The sequence below is a fragment of the Protopterus annectens genome, chromosome 5.part1 (genome assembly GCF_019279795.1).
Source record: "Protopterus annectens isolate FY-2018-M chromosome 5.part1, PAN1.0, whole genome shotgun sequence".
In the NCBI taxonomy this organism is placed as follows: Eukaryota; Metazoa; Chordata; order Ceratodontiformes; family Protopteridae; genus Protopterus; species Protopterus annectens.
In genome coordinates, this window is record NC_056736.1 from 327,017,935 (window position 1) to 327,033,381 (window position 15,447).

The 15,447-nt window shown below is 32.7% G+C and overlaps 1 long non-coding RNA gene across 1 annotated transcript in view; it reads left to right on the plus strand.

Moving 5' to 3' along the window:
* Window positions 1-14,379, plus strand: part of LOC122803404 — a 2,587,193-nt gene extending 2,572,814 nt beyond the window's left edge. The window contains exon 5 of the long non-coding RNA XR_006365116.1: window positions 14,315-14,379. This is a non-coding gene — a long non-coding RNA (uncharacterized LOC122803404). The remainder of the gene's footprint in view (window positions 1-14,314) is intronic.
* The last annotated feature ends 1,068 nt before the right edge of the window (window positions 14,380-15,447 follow it).

Genomic DNA, 15,447 nt, shown 5'->3' on the forward strand with positions numbered 1-15,447 from the left:
TATATATCCTTTTCCATATCATTAAACTATCTTGTATTCATATTTAAATTTCTCAATACATTTCTATAGAGCATTCCATACTTTATCTTCCTTTCTTACATCGTCCTGCACTGAAAAAAACACCTTTGTACTTATTTTTAAATTCAATCCACCATTAAGTTCAATTTTTATAAAATTCCTTCATGATTATATGATCCCTTCATAACTGCAATGCTTCCCACTCTCCAAATGTATCCCATAATTTCTCATTTACTATTTTTATTCCCTCTATTTTTTAATATATTCATTTTCTTCACTTACCTCCATCTATATTGATAAATGATCCGAACAACCCTGCATCTACTGTAGTACCATCTGCTACACCCAAAACTTCCGAAAGTACAAAATAATCAGTTTAAGCTCCAATCACTCCTCTTCTATAGGTCCATTGAATTTTATTCTACCACATTTTATCACTTCTTGTATTTTTTAACATATTTCCCTTTATTTTTACATGTTCCCCTGCAATAATAATTTTCTTGTTAACTACACATAATCTAATATTTAATAAAATAAATGATCTCTTTCCATGCCATTTGTATATGCATATATTATCATTCTGTAAACATATTCCCTTCACCACATATCCACAACAATTAAACTTCCCATCCTTGCCAAGCCACATCTAATATTTTACTGTTTTTGCACAAAACAGCCAGAAAACCTTTCATGTCCTGAATTCCATATTATTTTTTCACACCACATTTTTTCTGTTTGCAGACTTTTTTTTTTCACTTGTCAGGAATGTTACATCCTCTGTAAGAATAATATCTATATAACATTTAGCACATCTTTCAGTATTCCCATATACTATGAATAATGCTATTCACATTCACTGAAAGCATTTTAAAATTACTAGTTTTCCTTATTTTTAAGTTTAAGGGAAGTATTTACAATTTTCATTTTTTTTATTTGCTATTCTTTCCACAACTGAGTATATTCCTTAGCCTATGTGCAACCATGCCTTGATCTTCAGAATGAGATTTTCACTATTTTGTATTAACTTAGACAGATCAAATACTACTCCTTACCTTTCACTTCAGTCTTTGGTGATGTATTTTTAAATATTCTTTAACTCAGCCTTACTCTAGCAACTATCAAGTTTCTTTTCATTAACATACTTTGCAGTCCCTTCACAAACATCTGACTAGTCACTTTCAATTTCTTCTTCATTTTTAACAGTCTCACTCAGTACGTTTACCTTCATTTTTATGAAATATTTTTATCTTAAGCCAACTTTTATTACTTCATACTCATTTTGTTAATATTTTTAACCTACTTCATTATTTTCAGATATTATAAAACATTCATCATTCTGTTTAACATTATACTGCTTATTTCCTTTACAATTTTACAATCAAACCAAAAATGCCCTTGACTTTTATACTTTTAGATTCCTTTTTACACTTTATATGACCACTCTTTCTGCATTGATTACATCTTATTTGTTACACTAATTTATCATATGATTGAAATCCCCACCAAAGCAAATGTTTTTCGCTGTCCCATATACATAATCGTTCCTCTACTACCATCAAAATATGTAACACTTGGTAAATATTTTATTACAAATTTTTCATATTTGAAACATCTACTTTCATTCCCCTTTCCGAATAACCCTCTCATGTTTAACTTTCGCAAAATCAAAAACTGAATAACACATAAATGAAAAAAAATCATTTTATCACCTTTTGGAGAAATTTCGTCACTGTACAATTGAGCAAATACTTTTTTAATTGAGTCCGTTGCCCAGAAAATATAAATTCATTCCACATATAACAGTTCTTCTTTTTTCACAGTTAAAATTTTTGCTATTTAGTCTTCAGTCTCAAATGTCATATCACAAAATAAATCTTGCCCCAAATGAATCAAGGATCTAATGTATTTTCCTTCAAAACCCAAAGGTAACACTAAATTAACCCACAGAAAATGTCTATTATTTTTTCTTTCTTATTTACACAACAAACTTTTTTCTTTTTAATAAAGTTTACAGTATCCTTTTGTTTTTCCAACTGCAAGAACAACCATTTTCCAGATTGTGTCCTACCTATATCCTTATGTCTATTCAACTCACAACTCCCTACCTTATAATCTAGCTCACTTCCAATTCTGAAAACATTTTCCATCATATCTAACCACAAAATCTCAGAGTCTTCTCCAGGGTAACCTTTTTTAATGAACCGACCATTTTTCATCATTCAAACCTTCAGAAGCAATTTCAGTTACAATAACTTCTGCAAAATCATGAGGTTTAAAGTCAGCTAAATGCTGACTATTTGTACTCTCCACTTGCTTTTCAAAAGTTTTCTGCCTGATGACAGAATCACACTGCTATCACCAGCAGAACAACTCTCTTTTCCCTCCATTACTGCACAACTTCTTCTAACTGCTTCCATGCCAAGAACAGGAGGACGTGCAAAGAAACAATATCCCCCTCACAACAAAAAGAGTAGGGGATGCCACCTGATGCCCTAGCAAAATTTCCCTTATAGTGTAAATACCACTCTGGGTATCCCCTGAAAATTAGCTACTAGCCTAGTGGGGCTAATTTGTGAAATAAAGGATTATTAAATAACAAAATAAATAAAAGTGGCTTGCCCAGAGTCACAGAATAGGTAAATAGAAGCTTACAGAATTGAACCTTAAACTAACTGAAGCAGCTCATTAACAGCTGATATACTTAATTGTCTGCAATAACATGACAGGTAGCCAGTTGCATGTACCTTTTCTATTTGTCATACCAGATGGGAGATAAGTCAGCAACCATATTTTATGTATATATTTACGTACTTATTTTTGGTATTACCGAGTTATGATGAAAACAGTCTTCATCTTTGCAAATCACATAAATTAATGTATGTATTTGTACACTGCTGTCTAATCAAGTCAAAATATTTTCTCAGACTTCTACTAATATTCCAATATTTTCTCAAATTTGCATTAGAAATTTGTTTCTCCATTTACTAACAGAGTATATAGGTAAAACATTTGTTATGGGAAATATTGCTAAATTTAGCCTTAAAATATTTATTAACAAGCAAGGATTGTTGGCTAAAAGTTATAGTAGCAAAAATTCACTAACCAGACCCTTTTGTAAATAATAGATTGATTAAAAGGAATCAAAAATTTCAGGATGTTGGTGTTGTTTATTGTCATTTATACTTTGTTGATCAGGTCAGTCCCGTTATGTCAATGGGCTCTTTCATGATGAAGCCCAAAGCTTTCACAAAAGCTATGGATTTAATGGAAGCTCACAAATTCTGAATTAATAATTAATGTCATAGTCCATGGAGGGGTATTTTTCTATGGAAGAGTAAACTGATTGGAAATACTGAATATTTTATGATTCTTGAAAAGTATAAAACAGTGCACAATTTCAGAGTTTGTGTTCACTTTTCTGATTGGGTACTGACAAGTTTTTAAACCGACAACTTTCATTTTTATCTTGCCACAACGTTTAACACATCTTTTATTTATCAGCTCAAAAGAATCTTGAGAATATGATAAATCAAATTATCTTACAAATAGAAATGCTTGGGAATTATATTAATAAAGGAAGATTTTAGCTAAAAAACAAATTTCAATTTACTCCAGCTAGCCAACTCTACTTTAATATTATTCATAGAGTGGCACAAATAAATGAATAATGCAAATAGATGAACGCGAATCCTCCTTATACTCAATTCTAAGGTATGTCAGTCAATTTAGTGAAAGATTCACAGGAAGCCAATAACAAATGTATTACTATGACTGAATTATTGAAAGTAAGAAGAGTGGATTTTTCTATACTGAATTTTATTTGGAGGTTTTACTGTATAATATGTTCTTATTTCTAATACTTTTGGAAGAATAAAAGTGTTGGGAAGAGGTGTTTATCATTGAGTTATCAAACATTGTACCTTTGATCTCAGCATTATTAGAATTTTTCACAAATAATGGCTCCATAGCTTAGCATAAAACAGTACAACAACATAGAATACCCCTGCGTTGTACCATTTAAAAGTCTAATCAGGTATGGTAGCATTAGTAAAGAGGCAAGTATATGCTAAACCATAAAGAATTTTAATGGCTTATATATATAATGCATAGGAAAACCAAATACATGTAATACCTCAGAATGGAAAGGCACATGCAACCAGGACAATGATGTGGTGATGCCCGAGGTGAAAAAATGTTTGTTGCTTATTCTTGCTTATATTTAGGAAGAGAATTGTTTTAATAGAATATCATCTTAACCAGAGTGAAATTTTGAAATTGCTAAATTCACTACTAACCAGAATCATCTACCTGAAAAAGATGCATATGACTTTGAGTGAGATGGGTCAGCAGTATTTGTTAAGTATTAGATATGAGCTTCCTTTAAAAAAAAAAAGAAGTTTTAGGCTGATTTAAATCTTTTTCAGAGATGCCATATGACTTAATATGATTAAGGATTTGCAACATTCTAGTGTTTAGCTGATGTTTAAATGTTTAAATTCTGAAGGATTGAAGCAGTAAGGTCCTAGAGCTTTACTGCACGTAACAGTAGATATCATATTCAGGACTTCTTTTAAGAAGAAAGCTTTATTTGAATGAATAATTTTGTCTTCTGGGAGGAAGACGGCAGTGAAATTCTACAAATGTGTGCTATCTTGTAACGTAATATGAAGGTTACTAGAAACCTATGTGTCAATACATGCCTTGCAAAGAGCTGAAAATCTAGCATGTACATAGATGAGTATGAACCAGCCCACCTCATTCACACTTGTTGTTTGATCCCTGATTCAGATTAAGTAAACTGGCTAATAATTTAGATGGGAAGGTAGCCCATTCCATGCATTTAACTCCTGACTGAAACTCAAAGAAAGCTTGACTGGATACATCAAGAGGTTTGAGTTAGTACTGTGCTTTGAAAAAGGAGTCATATTTATTTTAAACATTTTTCAGGCATAATCTAATGCAGTAATTGTTTTTTAAAATGGTGATATTTTTATGTGCATACTTCTTTAAGTCTACTAGTTTATGAATGAAGACACCTCAAAGTTGATTTGAATTCCACACACCTGATATGAAATGGTACAGCATTATCATATTGTTCCAAATGCTGAATTTGTAGTAATAAAAAAATTGTGTGCTTATTTCTTGATTGCTAAGGATATTTAGATGTAAAACTCCAATTAAAAAGAGAAGGATTTAGGAATCTTATACTCTTCATAGCATGAGCAGATAGCTATCCATGATGAATTGGTTTTATCCGTAGTGCAAGTTATAACAATTACAAGACCCTCCAGCTTTTTGAACTAGTTTGTAAAAATGTTAAGTTGTTAATTAAGTCTATATTTCTTTGAGAATGAATAAATCTAAGAAAACTGTAAGCTCTGGACTACTCTACCTCAGTCAAGTCTAAATTATCCAGTAATCAGTATTGGTTGACTATTTGTTATATCTCTTTGTAAAGTCACACTCCATTGTGGTATTATAACAGCAATTCATTTTGTTTTGCTTTGATTTATCTTTTGCTTTTCTGGCTTCTAACTGTAGAGTATACAGCAGTGACTTCTAACTATAGAGTATACAACAGTGACTTCTAACTACAGAGTATACAACAGTGACTTCTAACTATAGAGTATACAACAGTGACTTCTAACTATAGAGTAAACAACAGTGACTTCTAACTATAGAGTATACAACAGTGACTTCTAACTATAGAGTATACAACAGTGACTTCTAACTATAGAGTATACAACAGTGACTTCTAACTATAGAGTATACAGCAGTGACTTCTAACTATAGAGTATACAACAGTGACTTCTAACTATAGAGTAAACAACAGTGATTTCTAACTATAGAGTATATAACAGTGACTTCTAACTATAGAGTATACAACAGTGACTTCTAACTATAGAGTATACAACAGTGACTTCTAACTATAGAGTATACAACAGTGACTTCTAACTATAGAGTATACAACAGTGACTTCTAACTATAGAGTAAACAACAGTGACTTCTAACTATAGAGTATATAACAGTGACTTCTAACTATAGAGTATACAACAGTGACTTCTAACTATAGAGTATACAGCAGTGACTTCTAACTATAGAGCATACAGCAGTGACTTCTAACTATAGAGTAAACAACAGTGACTTCTAACTATAGAGTATACAACAGTGACTTCTAACTATAGAGTATACAACAGTGACTTCTAACTATAGAGTAAACAACAGTGACTTCTAACTATAGAGTATACAACAGTGACTTCTAACTATAGAGTAAACAACAGTGACTTCTAACTATAGAGTATACAACAGTGACTTCTAACTATAGAGTAAACAACAGTGACTTCTAACTATAGAGTCTACAACAGTGACTTCTAACTATAGAGTATACAACAGTGACTTCGAACTATAGAGTAAACAACAGTGACTTCTAACTATAGAGTATACAACAGTGACTTCTAACTATAGAGTAAACAACAGTAACTTCTAACTATAGAGTAAACAACAGTGACTTCTAACTATAGAGTATACAACAGTGACTTCTAACTATAGAGTAAACAACAGTGACTTCTAACTATAGAGTATACAACAGTGACTTCTAACTATAGAGTATACAACAGTGACTTCTAACTATAGAGTATACAACAGTGACTTCTAACTATAGAGTATACAACAGTGACTTATAACTATAGAGTATACAACAGTGAAATAATCTGTCACAAGGGTATACAAACTATTATTTTATACCCACTAAACTGAATGCATTTATATTCTTCCTTACTAGACATACAGCATGATGAAAAGAAAAGCATTATCATTGATATTATGCTGTTAATTTACATGAATATATTCCTAGTTTTAATACTTCCTTTACAGCATGCATAATATTACTGCTGTTCTCAGTAAACTCATGTATTGCATTAATGTAATATACTACAGAAAGTAAATTATAACTTAAAAAGATGAATATATGTTTCCCATACATGAGTTTTCTTGCTCTGAAGATAATATTTCTATCCCTTCTTTGTATTATAAAAGAGTATTCTAGCATACCAAGTCCCTTATACCCTCTCCATGTTGTTCTTGTAATGTTGCTCTTGCCCTAAACATCATACACAGCAGCCTGGAATATAAGTGCCACATTTCTGCAGCAGTTCAGCCAACTGAGGTATGTAATACTATTATAATGAGGAAGAGAGATAAAGAGGGTGAGAAATACTTCATATTCATCCTGCTTTCCCCTATGCTGTTCACATAAGGAATAAGGCATAACAACAATTGTATAATTGTACAATCACATGAATAATATTACTCCAAGTCGAAACATATTATATTTTGATAACGAAGAAGTCATACTCCAGTAACAAATCTGTGGCATCCCTTATTGCTTTTATACTTTCATTTTTCATAGTAAAAGGTATATTTGTCTGTGCAAACTGAATTGTTAATCCACTGGATTTAAAACAGATAAGTATGTAATGAGTCAGTGGATGGATGCGTCTGTCATAATATATAGCAAGGTCAGGTCTTGTGAGTGCTTCATTTAGTCAAGAAATGCATTAATTTGTATTGGATTTTACTGCTCTTTCAAATGTTAGCTGATATACGGCTAGGAAACTAATTCAATCCTGATGCAGCTTTATGCTTTTTTTAAGTATGCAAAGTCTGTCATCTTCACTCTGTACAAACATGACAGGAGTATTACAAAAGTAATATATCTTATTAAATATACAGAAGAAAAATATTTAGCCCTTGTAAAATTAAAAATAAAATAAAAATTAAGAAAATAATTCAGTTACTATAATTTCTAAACAATCTCATGAAAATGGATAGATAGCCTGGAGTCATTGCTGAATAAAGATGCACATGTCATCCAGCTTACCTAGTAAGCAACTGATAAATAAGCAAAAATATATAAAATCTAGTGAGAGTGTAGGAATACAGGCTTACAAAGGTCATTACTATATCAAACATTGTAAACTACCATTCAAAGCTGACAGTGAAGCTCAGATATAAAATAAAGGAAGCTTAGCACCCCTGTCTGACAGACAGTATATATGAGTTGGGGAAGTACTCCTGTAAGTGAGTAATCAACTCTATTTGTGAAGATAAGTAAGTGATTTGTCTGATCTTTTTTGCATAAACAAAAATGGGCATAAGTCATTTTGCTTAAGAAACCACAAAAACACAGATCAATATGAGTCATTGAATGAAATGTATAAAATATTCTCAAAAAAGGCAGTAATTCAAGTACAGCCATTCTAATTGAATGTTTTTAACTGCCTGAAGAAAAAACAATATCAATAAAATGTCATATTATGAGAATATTAAAAATACAGTGGGAAGAAACAATTTTAGCTGAGATTTAAAAAACAACATTTCACTAATCAGATCATTTTGAGGTAGTACACATGATAAAATAATACTTACTACTAGGAGTAATCCAAGGATAGACCATATCACATTGGATAAAAACATTATTTTTGCCTCTATTATGCTCCTTGTATAAAATAACTACAAAACTGAAAGCATTATTATTTTTGGATTTTGCTTATGAATGGAGGATTTCATACCTTTTTGAACTGATGGTAGTTTTGTGTCACACTCTTTAGTAACCTTCTGGGAGTAACTGTCACCCTCTTTATTCCCTTTCCATTCGATGTCTAATTTCTTGGGAATCCCTGCTTTCTTGACATCCTGTTGAAGTGGGTTGCCTTGTCCTTTTTATTTCTCACTGTCTCATGAGGAATAACATTTTAATTACTGAATCTGCATAGCATGCAGTATTCAAAACAGCACAAAGCATTCAAGCAAATGATTGAGTAACCTGGAATCTCTGCAGAGGAAAACAAGTGTGATGTTAATTATCATAAATTTGTATATTACCTTGTATAGTTTGACACAGCATTGTATATATGTTCACATGTTAGCAGTATTACATTGTATAGTTTGACACAGCATTGTTTATATGTTCACATGTTAGCAGTATCACGTTGTATAGTTTGACACAGCATTGTATATATGTTCACATGTTAGCAGTATTACATTCTATAGTTTGACACAGCATTATTTATATGTTCACATGTTAGCAGTATTGCATTGTATAGTTTGACACAGCATTGTATATATGTTCACATGTTAGCAGTATTACATTGTATAGTTTGACACAGCATTGTATATATGTTCACATGCTAGCAGTATTACATTGTATAGTTTGACACAGCATTATTTATATGTTCACATGTTAGCAGTATTGCATTGTATAGTTTGACACAGCATTGTTTATATGTTCACATGTTAGCAGTATCACATTGTATAGTTTGACACAGCATTGTTTATATGTTCACATGTTAGCAGTATCGCATTGTATAGTTTGACACAGCATTGTTTATATGTTCACATGTTAGCAGTATCACGTTGTATAGTTTGACACAGCATTGTATATATGTTCATATGTTAGCAGTATCGCGTTGTATAGTTTGACACAGCATTGTTTATATGTTCACATGTTAGCAGTATTACATTGTATAGTTTGACACAGCATTGTATATATGTTCACATGTTAGCAGTATTACATTGTATAGTTTGCACAGCATTGTATATATGTTCACATGTTAGCAGTATCACGTTGTATAGTTTGACACAGCATTGTATATATGTTCACATGTTAGCAGTATCACGTTGTATAGTTTGACACAGCATTGTATATATGTTCACATGTTAGCAGTATTACATTGTATAGTTTGACACAGCATTGTATATATGTTCACATGTTAGCAGTATCACGTTGTATAGTTTGACACAGCATTATTTATATGTTCACATGTTAGCAGTATCACGTTGTATAGTTTGACACAGCATTGTATATATGTTCACATGTTAGCAGTATCACGTTGTATAGTTTGACACAGCATTGTGTATATGCTCTTATGTTAGCAGTACTGTACTGACTTTTTTGCTTGCTTGTTGCTCTATTAATTCTTTTATGTTAGTGTCATAATTTCACTGGATGAATTTCATCTTTCCCTGGGGCTGAACCTGAAAATGGTCCAGTTGGATCAGTGGTCTATACCAGTTAATAAACAAGTAAACATACAAAAACAAACATAATCATTGCTTGTTCATAAGAAATAAAATAAGTTATAAGTAAATGATTACTTGTTTACAGTGATGAAGAATGAGTCACATGGCTGCGTGTGACTAATTGTTGTCACTGTTCTCATATAAAACACAAAATTAATTTTTTCAAGCTTGTGCCGAAATGAAATGTACCTGCTGCATTCACAGTTTTGGAAACTGGAAATATGACTCCATTTCACTTTCAGATTAAATGACTTGAGCTTTCTTAGTTCATCAAACATCATTGTGTTAACTGAAATTTTTTCATAGCTAAATACTTTATATTGCAATCTTCATTATAAATGCCACACTGCAATATACCCAAACAAAGCTGCTATATGTAAAGCACTTATAATTCCAAAAAGAGAGTATGACCACCAAAGCTGCAGTTAAAGTAATTTAATAACAGGTAAGCTCTTTTGTATAACACTTCATCAGACCATAAAACAAGGCTTGCCCTTATATTTCAGAGAAGAAATCTTTTCTCAATCCTACTACAGGAGCCAGGTTTGATAAAACATTTTTAGGCAGGTTGCATTAGTTCAAATTTGGTTTATTTAGCAATTTGTAAAAAACTGTCCCTGTTCTTATGTTGGCATGACTAGCAGGAGATTGAAAGACAGGGTACTTGAGCATGTAGGTGATATAAGGAGAGATATACCCACAAATGCTTTGAGTAAGCATATCAAACTAATGGAAAGGCATTCTTTTGAATGTATGCTATTACGCACCTTACATGAAAATATTACAGGGGGTAGTATACATAACAGAATAAAAAATGAGGAACTGAAATGTATTTCAACCTTGCAAGCAGATAAAAGTTTTGGGTTAGATGACAGTATCTCTTTAAAACATTTTTTGAAAGCTTGGAGGTTGATTCACTGATTAATTGCCATTTGGATCCTTTAATTGAATAAATGATTTGATAGGCTGACTAATTACTTAGTGGTAGAATTCTAGTCTGATGAAGCGGATGATATCCGTGAAAGCGCTCACTTGTTTTTCCTTGGAATAAATAATTTTCTGATATTTATACAGCCGTGTGGAACCAGTATGTTTTTACTCAATATTCCAATCATGCATGGTCTTCCCAATATACATAAGCATGCCACTATTCCACCAATGAGACCGATAGTTGCTGCACAGGGGGGGATTACAGAGCCATTGTCGAGTTTTGTAGAAGACAAACTGAAAGTGGCCTTGGATAACGCCCCTGCAGTGTTGAAGGATGCAAAGGACTTCTTGGCTGGTGTATATAAATTTGTTAATGCTTATCCAAAAAAGGCAGACTTGGTTTTAGTTACACTTGATGGGCACACATTATTACAGTGATTTGAATGAATACAATTCACAGGCTGTTAGATTTTTTTTAACTTCTAATCTGGGTTATACCATATCTAAAGTGAATTTGATTATTTCATTGCTGACTTTGGTTTTATCTTTAAGGAAGCCTATTTTCTGTAAAAGTTGGGTGTAACTATGGGAACAGCATGTGTCCATAGCTATGCCAACTTAACTATGGCTTTTTGGGAGGAGGAATATGTGTTAAAAATGAAATGTACAAGGAACATGTTGTTTCTTATAGAACATTTGTTGACAAGGTGTCTCTTTTATGGGACAGAGGTTTAGAATATTTACATAGTTTTATTGATTATATTAATAACAGAACAAATTTTTAAATTTACAGCTAATGTTTCTTATTCCGGTATAGAGTTTTTAGACATGCTTATTTCTACGGACCCAAATGGCAATTTTAATACTAGAATATATAAAAAACCTTGTTGGAAGAACAATAAGCTACACTACTCTAGTATGCATCCAAAATATGTTTTTAAGAATTTGATGAAGAGCCAGTTCCTGAGAGTTTCTAGATTACATGCAGACTCTCAGGAAATGGAGGTGGCCTTTCAGACATTGACAATGGAATTTTTAGAGAGTGGTCATAGAAAGGAAGATGGGTTTGAAATATCCTCTCAAGTTAAAGAGCTGAGAAATTGTTTTGGTAGACCTTTCTTTTCTGAGAATGGATGTATTAGAGAAGGCACTAAGAATGAGACAGATGGAAAGCTGAGGTTATCTGTGACATATACAAGTAATGTTAGTTTTGTGTGTGATATGATTAAACGTAATTGTCAGATTTTACTGGTGGATGAAAAAATAAAAAGTGTTGTTGGACAAACCCCATCATTTTGCATTAAGAATGTCCTTTCATTGAAATGTAGGTCATGTTACAATAAGATGAAAAGAATGGAGAAATTATCAAAAAGAATAAGAACCTTTCTGTGTTGCTCTTGTAAGGCTTGGCCTTATATTTCAGGGAAGAAATATTTTGTCCATCCTACTACAGGAGCCAGGTTCGATACTAATTTTTATGCAGATTGCAATAGTTCAAATTTGGTTTATTTAGCAATTTGTAAAAAATGTCCCTGTTTTTATGTTGGCATGACTAGCAGGAAATTGAAATACAGGGTACTTGAGCATATAGATGATATAAGGAGAGATATACCCACAGATGTTTTGAATGTTGTTGTGTCTTTCGGCTTTTCCTGGTTAGGGGTCGCCACAGCGGAACTCCGGTCCGCTAATGATTGGCAGTAGATTTTTACGTGCCGAGTTGCCAGCTCTGATGCACAACCTTCAACGAAGGTATGCCCATTCACACATGTCTCCACACAGAAGATGCTCTAGCTGAGAATCGAATAGGACAACGTCGTACTGTGAGGAGACAACGCTACCGCAGCACCACCACCGTGAAATACCCACAAATGCTTTGAATAAACATATCAAATTAATGGAAGGGCATTCTTTTGAATTTATGGTATTACATACCTTACATGAGAATATTAGTGGGGGTAGTATACATAACAGAATAGAAAACGAGGAATTAAAATGGATTTTAACCTTGCAAGCAGATAAAGGTTTTGGGTTAAATCACAGTATCTCTTTAAAACCTTTTTTGAAAGCTCTAGGTTGATTAACTGATTAATTGCCATTTGTATCCAGGGTGGGAGGATGGCATAATGGTTAAGGTGTTTACCTTACAGAGACAATGTGCAAGGTTTGAGTCTCACATGGGGTAATTGGCTAGGCTTCAAATGGCCCGCAAGGGTAGTTAGCCTAGTACTAACGTATGAACCTATGAAATGATTTGATAGGCTGACTAATTACTTAGTGGTAGAATTGAACTGGTATATAATGACATTAGATTTATGTTTTTTTATGGTCTGATGAGGTGTTATACAAAAGCACTTACATGTTATTAAATTACTTTAACTACAGCTTTGTTGGTCGTACTCTCTTTTTTTGGAATTAGAACAGGTTTTTGAAAGAAGATTGACTGTTTTTTGTTGGTGAATACCTGATGCTGATATTTAAAGTGCTATTAATTTGGAAAAGATATGTTCCAACAAACTAAATCACCAGCTTTTCCAGACATCTCTACTAACATGTAACTTCACTGGCTTTGAGTACGGATGCAGTCTGGTAATCATTCAAAAGGTAGACGATGGCATTAAATAACGTTTCAACTGTGCTCAGGCCACTCAAAGGCATGCATACATGTATATGTGCATGTAAGTCTGCAAGTGTTCATGTTATGTATGTAAGTGTCTTTATGTGTATAAAGGGGCAGCTGTGGAACTATCAACAAAACTCAGAAGGAAGACTGATATCATTCTTAACCAATTATAAATAGTAGAAACTTCTTGTTTCCTGTAATTACTTATTCTTTATCATTCAAACAGGTCCTCAGGACATCAGGTACATACAGTCTTGCTGTGGCAATGATAGAAACAGAGAGAGAAACAATATAAAAGATAAGTCTACAGTATAATGTCATAAATCAGTATATGCAGCAAGAATCTCAGAACGGAAAGTGAATAATCATCTTGGGAAAAAGTGAAACACATAATCACAGAGGAAAACATGCAAAATGGGTGGTTTGAACTTCAGGAAGTCAGACTTTTATAAATCAGGAGATTGTCAAGTTTTGGTTGGGATGTCAAGATAGGGAGAACAAAAAGTTTGGTCTGGTTGTGCATCTGTCTAAATAAAGCAAATGACATCAGTTTTAAAATGTTTAAGATCTGTAAAGAATGCAAATTAAACTTTGGGACTGCTGAATGAGAGAAATGGTGCCTGTGAAGGTATCATATGAAGTAACATTTACTTTTATTGTTAGAGCATTATCAAAGATGGTTTGAGAGGAGGAATAATGCAGCTGTGGATCCGAGACTGAATAAAATAAGGTAACGTACATTTAAAAGTTGTAATTTACCTGCTGATATTAAAATAAGCAACAATGCATCTGTAAAATTAAATGGGAACTTCCTACAGGAAGTGACCCTGAGAAGTAATATGGTGTATGCGACTTTTTAGAGTCTATATGCTAAAGGAGGAATAAGCCTTATTAGAATGTGCATCAATGAGGGAACTAACTGATGATAAAGTAAAATTTGTTGCTTCCTAGAAAAATATAGTCACATCAAGAAAATAGACTTCCGGAGCATCCTATTGGAATATGCACATCTTAACTGAGGACTCCTCTATGTTCCTGAGATACTGTAAGATACAGTTTTTATTTAGGAAAACAGATTTGGCAGTTATCAGTATTTTCATATCTGCATTAACATTGCAAAAGCAGCGCAATTAGAAAAAATAATGGTGTCGTTTTATACAAAATGAAGGCAGATGATTTTCACATTGGCACTTGCCATCTGACATGTACAGTTTGTTAAAATTATATTGTGTTTTCAAATATTATGAAAACATGTGTTATTTAAATACACAGTACAGTTACAAAACCACAGTGTACTATGCAGTCACTTCATGTATCATTTCAAAGCCTTCAAACAGATGAACAATCCTTTCACTGATAGCCTGGGTCCGTCTATGCTTATGAAGATGTACATTTTTGTCTAACTGTAACACTGCTATTTTTTTGGCAAATGAAATGCTATTTTATTTTTCTTAAGTCTGAAATATAAAATTATTATCATTAGCTAGACTTCTGATACTCACATCAGTTTGTAGCATTTTGGCTAACAAAGCAATTGCATGGGTTGGATTTTTTGACTCACATTATTTGTGAAATACTACAAATTGTGTCATGCATGTTATTAGTAGAGCATTTCAGCATAAAGCTCTCATGAACCAAGTGGGATAATGAGGTAGTAGACTTCAGATGCCAAGGGGGTAGTAAGCCTCCTGTTACTTAATACTGAATGAGTCAAAAACCCAAAGACTGAATGGAAAGGACCAGAGACCAAAGCTGAGGATGCTATATAAAAAGCCTGAGAAAAATAGGATGAGACC